At 33.0% G+C, this 17,284-nt stretch overlaps 1 protein-coding gene across 6 annotated transcripts in view; it reads left to right on the forward strand.

Moving 5' to 3' along the window:
• The window catches only part of Shoc2_2 (Leucine-rich repeat protein SHOC-2), a 62,455-nt gene that overhangs the window by 9,055 nt on the left and 36,116 nt on the right, over window positions 1-17,284 (forward strand). For all 6 annotated transcript variants that reach the window (XM_054233447.1, XM_011179645.3, XM_011179651.3 and 3 more), the window contains exon 3: window positions 12,233-12,297. The gene's annotated coding sequence lies outside the window, so the exon portion shown is untranslated. The remainder of the gene's footprint in view (window positions 1-12,232; window positions 12,298-17,284) is intronic.

Here is a 17,284-nt window from a genome sequence, read left to right on the forward strand (position 1 = left end):
TATTGTTTTCGTTTTTCCGCGGTACCTTTTGTTGGTTGTGTGTAAAAAAAATTGTAAAAAATAATACTTTCTGCAGCTTTTGGATTGTGCAAGAAAACGGAAATCAAGAAGGCGTAAAATATTTTTCAGGTTTCGTGTTAATTTTGCGCATCATTACTCACTCAAGTGAGTGTGAGTACGTACGTAGTGAGGCATAAGCGAGTGAGTGAGCGACGATTTGGCGAAAAGCGCTTTGATTTTTCCATAAACGAAACAATTTCTTTGTGTTTCGTTTTTAATAGTATTTTTTATTTTTTCAACTAGCTGATAGTACGTAGATACATGTATGTTTATCTTAATAATATAACAGTACTTGTTTACTTTCGTGCTATCTTTTGTGTCTAGAAGAAGTTATCATGCTGACTTCTGTATTTTCCTATGGTTGATTCCTATTTGTGGAAGATAATGAGAAATATTTGATTTTCATGCAAATTGAACAGAGTTAAATGGAATCGCTTAGAAAATAATAATAAACTATAAAAGGTGGGAGAGTGGGGAAAATATACCCTTGGTTTAATATTTGTGAAATTTCTCTGCTATAATTTTCTCCTATTAAATTTATAACTAATTTATATTCCAACATTTAACTAAATTATTATTTCTTCAATATTATAATTATAATAAAATACATTTTAATATTAATTTAGTAATTATTTTTTATAATACAATAGCATTTCCTATTGAAAATTTAAGACTTTTTATTATTATTATTATAATTTATTTTATTAGTGTGACTAAAAATTCACTTTTCGGTGTGGTACTTTTGTGCCTGAGTGTATATGCATAAGATGTGATTTTTCAATATTCTTTTAATATAACACAATTTTAAAACTTGTTTATTTTGCCTCTTTAAAAAAAAACTTTCCATTCAGATTAGTCATCTGTAAACACAACTTTTTTAATTCCATTCCAAAAATTTTTTGGAATAAAAAATAAAACCAGTATTTTTTGTTAAAACCAAAGTGAATCAATTCAATCCAATCCTCGGAATTACCCATAGCATTGTAATAAGAACTTCTTGCTGATTGCCGTGTTAATAAAATTTATTCCACGAAACAAGTGCAGGCTCATGTGACAACAAAAAATCTTTAAGAAAAACAAGAAAAATATTTGCAAGCATTTAATCATAAATTTTTTACACTTTACACAGTTACTTATATTTACTATTATTTATTTTATTTTTTGTACTGAAAATACCGGTATTTCGACGTGACTGTTGGCGTTTAACGGTGTGACGCAATTGTTTGAGCTTTACTGCTTACTCATCTGTGTTGAACGATTTTAACCATGTAATACTTTTGCTTTTGTTACATACATACATACACTTCACAATGTTTCTATGTAAATATAATGTATTAGTTTTTAAATATTGAAAGCATTCGCTAGAAATTTTTTACTATTTATAAATGTTCCATATTAAATCACATAATCTAAACTTCTTTATTTTACTTTTCCGATTCTGGATACTTTAATTATTCTGACTAGAAATTCCATTTCAATTTAATTATATTTTTTCTATTTAATTATAATATAATTGTTAATAAAGCTTATTGGACCCAATTATACTCCCATCACCGTAACTGCACCTAAAAAGTGACACTATCAGAGAACGATCAACCTTCATATGTATTTCATTTCATACAATATATTTCCAATTGATAAAAACAATCGTTATGCATTTGACCCAAAATCGGTGTTAATGCCATGTGACAAGTGCAGAAGCTAGGCGAATTCCATAAAACCCCTTTTGCTAAGCAGACTTGTCCGGCGATAGTGAATGCGAAATAAATAACTTCTGGTGAATTTCTGTGGGTTTCATGCAACATTATCAAACAACCTAGATTCATACAACCGAACTATGTGCAATCAAATACATACCTACATATATATGTTTATTTCTATCGTAATGTATTTAAGCACTTAATGTTAGAATAAATAAAGGTGTGTTAATTTGGTGGTCGCCGTTGACTTTTTCATTTGGCACTGAGTATTGGTGTTCTGCTCGCGGTTGCTGGCGTAATTTCGAAATATTTCACCAACTTTTTCGCCTTTATCGCGCTGTGGCATTGAAATACTTGTCGCTCATAATAGACTTAGGTTTTTACGAAACACAAAATTTGCGATAAAACTCACTTATCTACTGATAACGCCGGTTATCTATGGTTGTGTTCTAGTTATGTGTTATTTATTGGGAAATAGCAGCACCTGTAGTTGACGTAAGTTGGCAAAAAATATCAATTACGTGGTTAATATCTATAAATATATTGACATAGGCATTTACAGTATTAGTAATAATTTGATATTTTTTCAAAGTGTTTGCTTGGAACAAATTTTTTGTTCTATTTTTCGTAGCCACCTTAGCCTTTCCCGTCACGCTTATCTTATCGACTTTGGATATACATGGAAGTACATATATGACTTTGTTTTTACAGCGAAATTTATTAAACTCTTGCAATATTTACATTGTATGCACTCTGCAAAAAATTATCTGTCTGTCAGCTGCAGTACTTCCTGTAGATGCAGAAATATGCACATTCCACCATTCAAAAAAAAATGCATTTATCAATGAAAGCTTCTGTTTGAAAGCTTCCGGTTGCAAATATTCACATTCCGAAAACTGCTAAGACAGTCGCAAATAATAGGTTAAATACAGCATTAAAAGCATTAAAAAGTGTAACAGTGCGAATGGCAAGCTTTCATATATCTTCAAAGCTCTAAAGCTTTTGCAGGTTCACATCAAGCTTAATTATATAAAAATTTTTTTAGTAAAAAGTTTTAATTCCAGTTTGCTCTTCTTTCTTGTGACCGAAGCTTATCAGTTTTCAGTTTTTCCACGTCAGGTCTTAAACATATTATTTTCATGAAACAATCCCGATTAATATAATTGAAATCATTGCCTCTTTCGACGTTATCTGACCTTAAACTAACTACCAAAATTTCCCTGTCTTCCAAAAAATATTTTTAAACGCACGCGGATCGATCACTTCTTTGATAAAGTTGAATGCTCCTAGTATTTGATAGAATTAATCTTTATAAAAGTAAATTTAATCCATTCACAACTCAAAATTCCCTTAAATATAGATTGCATCAATCATACTATCTCAAAAATCCCTGCCATATTAGATTATATACTATTAGCGATAAAGGCGTGTAAGCACTTTATTTCTTCAAACTAAAAAACTTGATTCTTACTTGAATTCTAACGCTAATCCGCTACAGCTAAATAAATCAATCACCCTAACATACAAATACAAAAATATAAATACAAATAGCAAACAACAACAAAAACCTGAAAATCTGTCTAACATTTGCTAATTATAGATATGGCTTTGTTATTGTGGTTCAACATGCTGGCGTCGAAACCTAAAAAAAAAATTTTTTTTTCTTTCATTTACAATAGTTTGTGTCTATGAACGCTTTATTTTGATAGCAGCCTTTTGTTCCCCTTTTGGTTAAATATTTATTTTGTTTTGATATTTTATCTGCCTCACATTCTTCAAACTGTTTTATAGTATATTCTGTGTTAGCATACTGGGTCTGTCGAAGCTTTAGTGCATAGTTTTGAAAATTTTTTTCGTCTAGCTTTGACAAGTTTGTGTAGGATTTAGCGGTCCACAACTATCAGCTGCTGGCATATTTTCGACTATGTATATGAGCTTTCATATGATGTAGTTTCTGAGTTGCATAAAATGATTTAGTCTGATTTCTACTTGAATTTGGAACTCTTATAAAAATTTATTACTATGTTGCTTGTTTTTTTTATTTTTAAATGTATGCAGAAAGGTAGATAGATGCTATTGTGTATTTTTTGTTCTTATCTCTTACATATTACCTTATCTAGATATTACTTAATTATCAAAGCTAACAAATTGAAATTTCATAATATAAATAAAAATTTAATTTTCCTAATTGATTATTAAAATTAATTTATTTAAATTATTCAAATGTAATAATTGTGTTTACGATTGTACGCTTTTTCGCTATGACTATTAGAGTTTATATTATATATATACACATGTACATAAAAACATCTAGTCATATATTTGTACTTGTAGACAAGGTCTCAAAGATTCCGTTTCGCAAACAGATTGCCGCGGATCGTGTACGATATCGTGTCAATAAACTAATGAAGATAACGAAAAGATCATAATTAATTTTGTGTATTTTCTATCTTGACAAACTAAAAATGCGAAAAAAAATCAAATTAAAACAATCACAGATACATATACTATATCTACAGTATGAAGTAGATGCCATATATTTCAAATTGAAGCACGTGAAAATTATAAATTTAATAGATTTTTTGTTAAAGTTTTTCGTGAGTTTGTTGTTGTAAAATTAAAGCGTCCAACCCGTCGTAAAGTTAATCCACAAATACTTATGTATGCTCATTATTAAATTTTAGATTTTTAATTTATTACGCCTTAACAAGTATTATATCAGCTGTTTTGCTTACTAGCATGAATATAGTATATATTCTGCTATCAAATTTGCTTAAATTCGTAAGAAACTGCTATTAAATGAAGCATAGCGAATATCAATTAATTAATTTAAAGAACTTTGAATTTATTAAACGAGTTTCCCATTAAAAATGCTAATATTAATAATATTGCTCATATAAACATATAAAATATTGCAAACATGTCCATAATTTTGCATATATTTAATAGATATACTGTTAAAATATTTGTCACAAGAAAGTTGGCCCAACCCAACCAGAAAGTTTCGACTTTTTGTTATACTCGCGCGTACTACTAGTTACTACTAGTAATAATTAATATGTTTTATGAGCATGGCTATGTAACATTAATGTACTTGACCCTGAAATACTTAAGCACTGCGATTCACATACATATTAACCGCAAAACAATTCGAGCAAATGATTTAAAACCACATAAAAGGAGACTATTCAAGAACATTATATCTAAAAAAGCAATAAAACTCTTTAAATATATAAAAGATCTTATTAACTAAGAATTAAAATATATTAAAACAAATTACTGTAGTACAATGTTCAAACACACTACTAATTGAGCAATTACGTGAATTTCAGCAATTTAATTTCTAATTGTACTCGATTTGCCGCATATTGGAGTAATACATTTTTATAAAAGATCCCAAACAAGCCTATGGGAAGAAGTTTAATATTTTTGGCAGATAAATAATAAAATTGGTTTCAAAGTGAAATTATTGCTGATTTTATTTAGAAAAAGTTTCACCCATTCAAATAAAAGCTGATGCAGCACAATTTTCGAATACTAATTTATTAAGCTGAATTTTGTACTAATATATTACAAAAATTGTCTAAATTAACGACTTAATTGTCTGATTTATTGACTAAATTGTCTCAATTAAAGTCTTAATTGACTAAATTAATCTCTTAATTGTCTCAATTAACGTTTTAATTTACTAAATTAATGTCTTAATTGTCTCAATTAACGTCTTAATTGTCAAAAATAAAAGTGACCCGCATGAATTTAATTTGCACTTCATTTGGATTAAATTTAAACTTCCTCCATATTGGTCAAGTAACGTCTATATAATTAGTTTATATGGCTTAGATGGCACTGTATGTTATTGTATATGTTCATATACCGGCTATTTTTAAAATTTCTGGGAAAAAATTGAAAAATTTCCAAATTCACTATTTTTATAGCGTATAAAAGCTTTCAAATTCCTCTTTTCTATCCGAAAATATTTTTCCAACCATTTTTTCTCCAGAGCAATTAATTGCAGCTAATGATTAATTGAGTGGAATGAGAGACTACGATTGATTTTAATTCTCCCATATCTATTTTCCCGCCAATAAATATCGTAATACCGCAGCAAATTAATTCAACTGCAAGTATTTATTGCCAAATTTCAACAATAATTGCACGTCACGCTGCGCTGCATCGATAAAAAGTGAAAAGAAATAACTTTCGCGAGAGTCTTTAAAATCGGTAAAACATTAAAGGATTTTTAATTGCGCGCCAACAAAATGCCGGCAACAATTTATTTTATACCACGAAGAAACTCACATTTGAATATATTTCAAATATTCGGCGATAAAACGGAAATTGTTACGAGGTTTTAAATAAACTTTTCCCAATTTTAATACACAAAAAAATACCTAGATGTGTATAGTATGTTATAAAAGATAAACTGCAGCACATGCAAATGAAATTGAAAAAAAAAGATCGAAAAAACGCGCGTAAATAACATTTGCATTGCCAGCAATTAAGTAAATCAAGTTACGACGATTGCACTTCAGCGGAAAAATGGGAAATTAACAAAGAGGAAAAATAACAACACACAGCGCAGCGCGGCCATCCATCAATTGCTGACGAAATCGTTTAATCGTTTCACAATTACAAAAATCATTTTTCTTTGCCGAAAGTAGTAAACACAAGCGTTTAAAATGAAGCACTAACGGCACACAACACGGCTCAAGACTCAAGACACAAGACAACTGACTACCGGAGGAAATCGGTGTCGTTTGACTTGGTTGGCAGCTAAAGTGAGTGAGTGTGTTGACCTCAGCGCCGAAACCGTGTATATCACGCGCTGATGTTGCAGAGTTGCTAATAAAGCTTAAAAAAAAATAACAACAGCAACAACAAAGTGACATGTGCCAAAATGACTGAATTGGTGGAAAAAGCGCGCAAACGCTGATTAGACAGTTTAAGCGCTAACTTAGCTAACTTTGCGAGAGCGAACTACACACAGATGTACGTAACTGCAGCTAGAATTGCCAACGACGCATGAATTGCCATTTCAGTCAATTTCTGTATGGATTTTAGACTGGAAATTGTAGTTTAACTTTGTTAAAATCCTCTGTCATATGTAGTCATATAATTTTTATGTGATTACTCTATTACTTTTGTGGTTTTATGCTCTTTCATATTTTACTAGTTGTTATATACATTTATGTATTATAATAGATATGCTCGTATGTATATTTATATTTAGTCTATTTCACTTTGTGTGTGTCGCTTGCAAAACACTTGCGCTCGCTTATTCGTAGCTAATGCGTTTGCGTTGTGCCTGCTGGCCTATTGCGCATGCGCACAACATGAAGATGTGCTTTAATTGACCCACAATCGTTGCTACTACACGGCAACAACATGAGCTCACGTAATAAAATTGTAATTATTGTATAAGCAAAAGCGAAGCAAAAATTATTTTTATAGTAAATTTTTAAAAAGTTTTGTTTAACATTAAATTAAAGTACACAGTATGAATATAATAAATACATTTTTATACCGTTATATGAAGATTTCGATAATTTCAAATACTCCACTCGACATGCTGAAAAGAAGTGTATTTATTAACAAGTAAGGAAAGGCTAAGTTCGGGTGCAACCGAACATTTTATACTCTCGCAATTTATTGAAGAAATTTTATTAAGATAACACCCAAATTTACCTATAAATTCGGCACAAAGTTTAATAGAATAACGAAAATCGTCCTATATAGTGTTTGAGGGCTGAGGTAATTGCTGAACCGATTTCATTCATTTTCAGCAGCTAGGTACACTATATCCAAAACTATACACGCACTTAATTTCGCAAAGATATAGTATCTCACATATTAACCAATACATATATGTAGATTAAAGCCCACCGTGTTTTTGAAAAACCTATAATTAGATATATGGGAGCTAGGATATGTTATGACCCGATTTTAATAATTTTTGGAACAGAGACACACTATTAGAAGAAAACAATTTCCTCTGAATTACATTAAATTATCTAAGAGATTTACCAATATTTTCGGTTAAAATTTACCCTTAGGCGCTGAGTTCAACATGTCCGATATCTGGGGTCTTGAAAAGTTATAGTCCGTTTTCGACAATTTTTTCTCAAGTGAAGCCAGATGTGATATGCACTATTTGTGTAATGTTTTATTCCGCTATCTTCATTGGTTCCTTATGTATACATTATAAAGTGAAGGAATCAGATGGAATTCAGATTTGAGATATATGGGAAGTAGTCGTGGTTATGAACCGATTTCATCAATTTTTCACACGTGTCATCAGGGTATCAAGAAGGTATTACGTACCGAATTTCATCCGAAATTGAAATCTGTCAAGTAGTTCCTGAGATATGGTTTTTGACCCATAAGTGGGCGATGCCACGCCCATTTTTCATTTTGTAAAAAAATCTGAGTGCAGCTTCTTTCTGCTATTTTTTCTGTAAAATTTAGTGTTTCTGACGTTTCTCGTTAGTGAGTTAACCCACTTTTAGTCATTTTCAACCTAACCTTTGTATGGGAGGTGGGCGTGGTTATTATCCGATTTCTTTCATTTTTGGACTGTATAAGGAAACGGCTAAAAGAAACGACTGCAGAAAGTTTGGTTTATATAGCTTTATTGGTTTGCGAGTTATATACAAAAAAACTATTTGAGGGCGGGGTCACACCCACTTTTCCAAAAAAAAATACATTCAAATGTGCCCCTTCCTAATACGATCCTATGTTCCAAATTTTATTTTCATAACTTTATTTATGCGAACTGCGAAGGAGAGAGATTCGGCTATAACCGGCTAAACGGTTGCAACGCCAATCACATACATACATACAACTTTATTTATGGCTTAGTTATAGCTCTTTATGTGTTTTTGGTTATCGCCATTTTGTGGGCGTGCCAGTGGTCCGACTCTTCCCATCTTCGAACTTAACCTTCTTATGGTGCCAAGGAACACATGTTACAAGTTTGATTAAGATATCTCAATTTTTACTCAAGTTACAGCTTGCACGGACGGATACTCGGACAGACGGACGGACGGACGGACAGACAGACAGGATTTGAACTTTACTCGTCACCCAGATAACTTTGGTATATAAAACCCCTATATCTAACTCGTTAAGTTTTAGGACTTACAAACAACCGTTATGTGGACAAAACTATAATACTCTCTTAGCAACTTTTGTTGCGAGAGTATAAAAAGTAGCAAATGTTTAAGCAATTATTAAAGTATAATTGAAGTTGTGATCTTGGGTTGAAGAAATCTTTGAGGACGCCTAAGCTTGCACCTTATAGAGTCGATTTTGTGTCTGAATTCAATTTATAAGCATAATTATTACGAGTTTAACATTAACATAATGGAATTTTTAAGTTCCGCATTTAAATTCTGATACTACCTGCTAAGTAAGTAAATTTTGTTGAAGGAAAAATTTTGAAAAATCTTTAAATGTGATCGTATTGAATTTGCTGATTTTTCACTGCTCTATCACTCGAATTGTGGTAGTATTATAGTTGTCAGTATTATATTTATCATCGGTTATCTGGGGTGACTGTTCGAAATTTATGGATCAGTGATCAGTAAGAGTGCAACAATCCATCCAAAAACTCTTCAGTTGTTCAAAATAATATTCCAGAATAGTTTTTGATTCCACAACTTTTGTGAAGCATTTTCTTCGTTCAGCCACTAACATGTGAGGTATAAAATCATTGCATTTTAGTTGCTTGCGGTTGAATTTTTTTATTTTTTTATTTCGGTTTTTATCTCTCTTTTATTGTGTTGCAACATTAACTACGTTTTCACGCCACAATTACGCAAAGCATTTACGCGCTAACTTTACATGCACGTATCTGCATGTGTGTACGTACTCATTGAAACTGCAGACAAATTACGAACAAAGCGCGAAAAGCGCACACACACATACATATATATATATATATCTATTTTACTTGCAATGTAAGTGATCATAGCGAATCATTGGCATATTTCTGCTTTAATTCAATTATTTCTGCATTTTTTTGCATGCAAATTCACTGACATGCATACATGTGTGTTGTAAATTTTTATATCGATGATTTTAACAACAAAATGTTCCCACAGTCATCAATGCTAGAGAAAAAACAATAAAAAATTAAATTAAAATAAAAATTATAAATTTTTGCTAATAATTAGATTTCAGTTAATCAAAATGTTGCAAGTGGCTGGTAGATAAATTTGAAAATTTTTTTTAGATAAAATAGTGAGTATATAAAATGTTAAAATAATAAAAATAAATTTTTCAATAAAAATAAAATTCTATTTTTTTAAATTTATTTTTCTGATTTATTGTGTATTTTAAAAATTTAGAATTTTATATTTCAAGTATATATTTAGCCCTACCTCTGTATGATAAGCCTGCATTGCAGAAAATATTTTATTTTTGCTGTATTAAACATATTTACATATATATATTGTACATATGTATATGTATTATTCTCTTTTGTCCGCACCGCACATTCATATGAAATATTAATAATTTCCATGCTTTTGAATGCAATCACGTGCTTTACCACTCATTTGCTCATACATAATTATTCCATGTTTGCATGCATAGCTACGTAAATTCCCCACATACTGTTGTTGTTTTTAAAATATTCTATTTAATTGCATTGCTTGAAAAGAATTAGCTTTCACTTAATGCCTATATATAATATTTACATTAGAATGCTCGTCTACACCACAACAAGCAAACATACATTTATTGGTGCTTCCAACGAACTGAGTTTTGCATTTGCTTCGCCATATGCATACAAATTAAGTTGTAAAAACGTTAGCATTTTTTATTATTATTTGATAATTTTAGTCAATGAATATTGCTTGCATATGCCAAATAAGCTAAAGTTAATGTTTGTAAATGTTACAGCACAAACATATATACATATGTTTCGGTATGTAATACCGATTTCCTTAAAGTCATTCATTTAATAGCGTTTTCTAGGTAAAATGTGTACGCTTTATTGGTATGCTATTGGAAAAGTATGTTAAATGCAATTCATGTTTGTTTTCATGGCATTTAACAAATGCTTAGATAAAATTCTTAAATTATTGTTTAAAAAAAAGTATACATATGACTATATTACATATTTAATTGGCCCACTGTTAATAGATTTCACTTCCCCTGACTTAAAATTTGAATTAAAGTATAAAGTATGTCATTACGTTTTACCTGTTGATTTCATGCGTGGAAGAAAAATGTGTGCAATAAAAAATTAAAAAAAATGTGACTTTGTTAATTACAAAAATATTATTGAAACATAAATAAAGCAAGTAAGGAAGGACGAAGATCGGGTGTAACCGAACATTTTATACAATTTGACACACATATTCGTCATATATGTGGTATAAAGTCCATTGAAAGTTGGAAACCCTAATATTAGGTATATGGGTGCTGGGAGAAGTTATGACTCGATTTTTAGTATGGAGACATATTATAGGAAGAAATATACCCTCTGAATTTCTTCACAAAATCTGAGAGACTTACCTAAATTTTCGGTAAAAAATTTATTAAAAGCACTGGGGTCCTGAGGTTGTATACATATATGGCCTCTTGAAATCTTATTATCTGATTTCGACGAGTTTTAGAAAGGCGATCTCACACTATAAATGCAGTATTTTGTGCAAAGTTCTGTTCCGATATCTTCACTAGCGCTTAACTTATATATTGTAAAGTAAAAGATTCCGATTGACTTCACAGTTGTGGTATATAGGAAGTAGGCGTGGTTGTGAACCGATTTACCCAATTTTCACAACATATAATTTGGATTCCAGGAAAATATTACTAACTGAATTTTATTGAAATTGGTCTAGTAGTTTCGGAGATATGGTTTTTGACCCATAAGTGGGCGGAGTAACATTTTTGTAATGGAATTTAAGGTTTCTGATGCTTTCCTTAGTGAATTAAAGCGTTTTTAGTAGTAGCGTTTTCGAAAGCAACCTGTCAAGGAATATGTGTTCCAAGTTTCATTAAGATATCTCAATGTTTACTCAAGTTATCACTTACACGGTCAGACGGAGGGACAGACATCCGGATTTCAACTCCACTCGTCATCCTGATCATTTATATACATATATATAACCCCATATCTAACTCTTTTATTTCTGGGTGACACAAACAACCGTTATGTGAACAAAACTATAATACTCTCTTTAGCAACTTTGTTGCGAGATTATAAAAACAGTACAGAATTCATTATTTAAAAAAATATCGGTTTTTGTTTGTTGAAGAAAAAAAATTTTTTACGAATTTAAGATCCCAATCGCATATAAATATTAAATACTCTACAAATGAATTATATTCGAGAAAATAACTGAACTGATGTAACCTCAAATTTAAATTGATAAGACATGATAATTTATATTTTTAAAAGATGAATCTGTCTATATGCCGGAATTGAATTGATTACTTATGCTTTTGTTTCTATTCCTTTACAGAACTTGATTAGCTGACAGCTGAACATAAAAACGAAATTCGTCTCGGACTTTTCGCCGTTATAAAGGTGGGTAAATATTTATAAAATCAATTTTATTAAAAAAAAATAGCATTAGATATGCAGATATGCCGTCATCTTTTCTCCCTATTCCAGAAAGCAAAATATTACTGCGTACTGTAAAGATATAAATGGTCTTTAGTTGTTAAAAGTCTCATTTGAAACTATTTTAATCGGTGTGTCTTATTTATTTTCTCTTCATAACTAATAGTACTGAGAGAGTTAAAATTGTAAAATAGTATCTTACTCAACGCACAGATATCGCTCTAAAGCAGAACACCATCGTTATTCCAACTCAAATCAAACCCAAATATTCTATCTCAAATTACTTTGAACTCTACGGAATATATCTCTCTTTCAACTCTTTGTGTCATTTCATGAATTTTTACATTTCTGACAATAAAAAATAGAAAAACCCTAGAAAAAAAACAATATTAGAAAGCACAGTTATTTCATACATAAGACACCTAATCGTTTATCTGTGAATAATTTCAACAAAAATAAAAATAAAAAATAAATACGAATGAGTTGAACACCAATGCGAAATGTCAATTTCAAGAGCACCAATTTAGTCACGATCTTCATTAGGCTAGATCAGGCGATATGAAAATCGCACAAAGAAAGACATGCGTGTGTGAGAAAATGTATATATTCACATTTAGACAGGCACACAATGAGTGAGTAAATCGCCAAAACCAGTTCAGAAGTTGTGAAAAAACAAACCACGATCCCTGAGACAGAGCAACGTAAGTCATCAGCGGGACGCAATGCTTCAACTCTACCAAACGACACCACTCGACAGTCAACAAGCAAAGTCAAGTCAGCACTACTGACAGCACCAATGATAGCAAAAACACCAACCAGCAGCCGGCTAAGCAGTTGAATAGCAGCTAGCCGTAGCTGCTGAGACAAGTGGGGGAATAAGAAACAACATATACCGCCAACAATGAAACGTCAAAACAAGTTGTTGGCGCTGCTTTGTTTTTTTCTTACCGCTTACCTCCAATGGGTGTTTGGCGGTAAGCCGGCCGGCGCTTTTGGGCATTCATAACTCGATCGATTTGAATCGACAAACGAGCGCTGAATTGCGCTTTAGAGCAACACGCCGGTGTTTTCGCGTCGACTTGTTATTGTTGTTGGTTGCTGGTAGGTAGCCCATACAAGCAATCCCACAACCTAAGCAGTCGTGCTGTCTAACCGAAATTGGTAAAAGTATCGCATAGATAAGTTGCGGCGATCAATAAAATCGGCAATCTGTTTTGCAGCTCTGCAAGGTAGCGCAGCTGTCAAGGCTGACATTGCCATTTGGGCAAACAGGCGGACGACTGCAGCAGCAGTCAATATCAAGTGGTGGCATTGGCAGACACCAACGAGCCAGTGTTTGCAGTGTTGCTGTGCTGCTGCAGGTGAACAGCACTTGGCACGAGAATAAACCCGACTTTTTGTCTAACGATATCGGCGTACAGCCGGTGCGCTTATCAGTCGCCTGTAATCCCGCCGGTGCAATTGCCGCATATTCATTTCAATGCAGCTGTTTTGATTGTTGGTTTTTCTTGCTTCTCTATTTGCTCATTCGTTGGGCGTTTTGGGTGAGTGTCTACGTTACTTTTGCACACCTTCGCTGTGTATATATATTGTAGATATGTATGAACACCCGCAGATTGGCCGATAAATTGTCTAGTGAATGACTCGAGTCGGTACGTGTAAGTACATTTGACTCTTTCAACTGTTGCGGGCACTTTTCGATATCACTTGCTAACTGTTTTCACCCGCACACACACACACACTCCAACCAAATGTTGCCAACAACTTGACACTTCACTGTTACTTTTCCATTTCGATTGCATTTGCCGCATTGATTGCACGATTTTCCACTTTTGTCGGCACTTTTGACACTTCGCCCGCGGCGGCCGGCCTGTTGCATGACTCCTCTTTGCCAATTGTGTTTGCAACAAAGCAGCTATACATATGTATCTAGATATAGGCAATGACTTTCTGTTTGTTCATTTGGCGCGCACGTGTTCACCAGTTGATCGCTTGCGCCTCCTCACTCACTTCTGGGAGGGAGCAACATGTGCAGCAAGCAAGTCGAAACCGAGCGTACGTCGACTACTTAAAGCTTCGCCTCGAGGGCAAATTACAATTGGCAGTACTTAGTTGGCGTTGTATCCATGTATCCATGAATTGAAATTGAAGAATTTTTACTCTGCATGCTGGTGGTACTGGCATTTACGTGTATACCAAGTGGGCTAATGTAGGCCACCAAGCAAGCATGTTTGCTTTCATAAGTTTTGATGTTCATAAGTACATTTAATGCAAAATCACTTTCAATGTGCATAATACCGGTAGATTGTTGGAAAGGATGGCGGTTATAAAAAATTGGCAGATAAATGTTACTGTGAAAATAAAAAATGAAGTAAATTATTTGTAAACCAGCAATAGAGAACTAAGCGGAAATTGTGGTAGTGCGAATTGTACGGTTGATATTTACCGAAAAGTGAAAGTGTCTTCCTTCCAACATTAACGTTGTGCGTCATTTCTGATACAATCTCAAGTCCCGAGAAGCTAAAACTAGCGATCTTCAGAGCTTCGTTGAAACACCTCGGATTCAACTATGCTGAATGTCATATCCCCATGAAAATGCTGATTTAAAGTTATTAAGATCTTATATTTGATGACTTATTCCAGATTTTTGTTTTCCACATGCCTCACTCACTCATGGCTCTTAATACTTTTTAACTCACTTCGAGTTTGGAAGATCGTTAAAATTTGGATAGAACATTTTGATATTGGCTAATTGATAGAGACTGGTGCCTCTCCCAGACTAGATCCTTTCGAGTACTTTTGACTGCAGACTAACTTCTACTAGTTAAACAAGAATGAACCCTGCTTAGTGATCTAGCCATCATAAATTTATGGATTTTCTTAAAGAATCATCAGCGCTGTGGGGTATATAGCCACAGGTCTATGTTCTTCGGTTATATCAAGACAGTTCATTATAGTCAATATTTCTTGAAATCTAATAAAAGTGATAAAAGCTAAACGAAACTATAAGTTTTTACAATCTCAGTAAATATATTTATACATTTCTTTGAAATTTTAATAGCAGAAAGTATAATGATATTCCAAATAATTATCTTCTCCTCGCTTCTTAGCACATACCACAATATTGCTGCTTATTTTATAATTCTATAGTCATCTGTCAATGACATGTAGACTTGTTTTGCTCTTAAATATCATTTTAGTTGTTGTTGTGGTCTTTCCTGTAAGCGTTCCGTACTCATTTTTGTTATTGTTGTATATCAAGCGTGCAATTAGTGTTGAGCTGCTGATATTGTGCAGTTGTTACACGCACTCTTTATCCAAGCTAAAGCTAAAGGCGTGTGTCTTTTGTTATTATCGTTGCGGTGTTTACGTATGTTTAAATGCAAAAAATGCCAATTTTATATAATATTTATGTGGAAGCGCTTGTTTGCATTCGCAGTATGTATGTATATGTAGTGGCATGCAACTTATAATTTTGCATGCAACTGCCTTACAGTAATTACTGTCCGAGCACATATGGCTAATATGCAATGAGCAGTGAGGTATTTTGTATTATTAGGGTGGGTAATTTTTTTCGTAAAAAAATTTTTGAATTTAAAATTTTTTTTTTTGGAAATAGTTTTATATTTTATAAATGATACATTAATTTTAATTATTAAAAAATAATCACAAAATTTTAATATATTTTTTGTGCGAGAAAATATGACATTTCCAAAGTGAAAGATTAAATTATTTTGTGGAATAAACGCAATTATCGTTTATTTTCCAATAAAAAAAGTCGTATTCTGCTAAAGAATACAATTTCCAACTAAATAATAATTTATAGTAGTCTCAAGCATTATCACATAATCGTATTGGACGCTTCTTGTATCCCTTTATGATTTTGCAAGCCCGTACGCACCATAAAATCGTGCACGGCAAGAGTTTTTTTTAATAATTTAAACAATTTTTTTTTTAACATTTAATAATTGGCCCACCCTAATGCGAAACTAACCAGCGTATCAAATAGCTTATAGTAGTATAGCAAACTCATTGCACCTTATTTCGATTGTTTCGACAACACAACTGCTCACTGGTCATCTCGCGCTGCTGCTTCGACTGCCATGTGGGCCTCGCCTCCTGTCCATTGTTTATGCAACTTGAAAGCGCTACGCAATGCCCTGACTGCGTGTAGGCATGTCTGCCTATCAATAGACAGGCAGCAGTCGCTAGTTTGCATACATCAAAATGCGCAATCGTTTTTACTCTCCCCTACCATTGTCTATAATATTTACATATGCATATAGTATTTATACATATATACCGCCTCAATTATTGCAACACAAAAATTGCACAGTTGTTGCAACGTCGCACATCACCGCTGAGGGCAATCAACATTGTCTGTCAAAGTCATGCGAGCATGTGTGTGTGTGTGTTTATGCTGCCGTTTCGGTGGCTTGACATTCGCCTAGGGGCATACGAAAGTGCATAGCAGCAATGACAATTGCAAAATATTTTAGTCAAAATGAACTTCTGACTCAATTGCACAGAAAAAGCGTGCAATGCAGCTTATAAATGTCCGTTGACGATTGAGTAAAGGCAAGCGTTTTATTTTTGTTATTTTTCGGTTTAGTCGCTTTTGCAGTGTTCTTATTTCGCAAAACTAATGTAATAGCTGTGCAAATGCTCGCATTTATGCACATTTCCGGTTTACGTAACATGGCGTCGGCGTTTGGCGGCATCATCATCCATCGCATCCGCGGCATTTCAACACTTTCACGCCGTCCGAGCGAACGAGCTGCTTGTGATTGCAGCGCCGCGCTTCATTTGCGCAGCAGTTCAGTTCCGATTTGTCTTCCCACACATCCGTCTGCCGCAGTCGCCGCAATTCAATCATCATTTCCCGCCAATGTCAGTCCACAACTGTGCAGAGCTTTTGCAGCCGGCTTGATTCGTCTGGCTCTGACTGCCG

Source organism: Zeugodacus cucurbitae, chromosome 6, assembly GCF_028554725.1.
Source record: "Zeugodacus cucurbitae isolate PBARC_wt_2022May chromosome 6, idZeuCucr1.2, whole genome shotgun sequence".
Lineage (NCBI taxonomy): Eukaryota > Metazoa > Arthropoda > Insecta > Diptera > Tephritidae > Zeugodacus > Zeugodacus cucurbitae.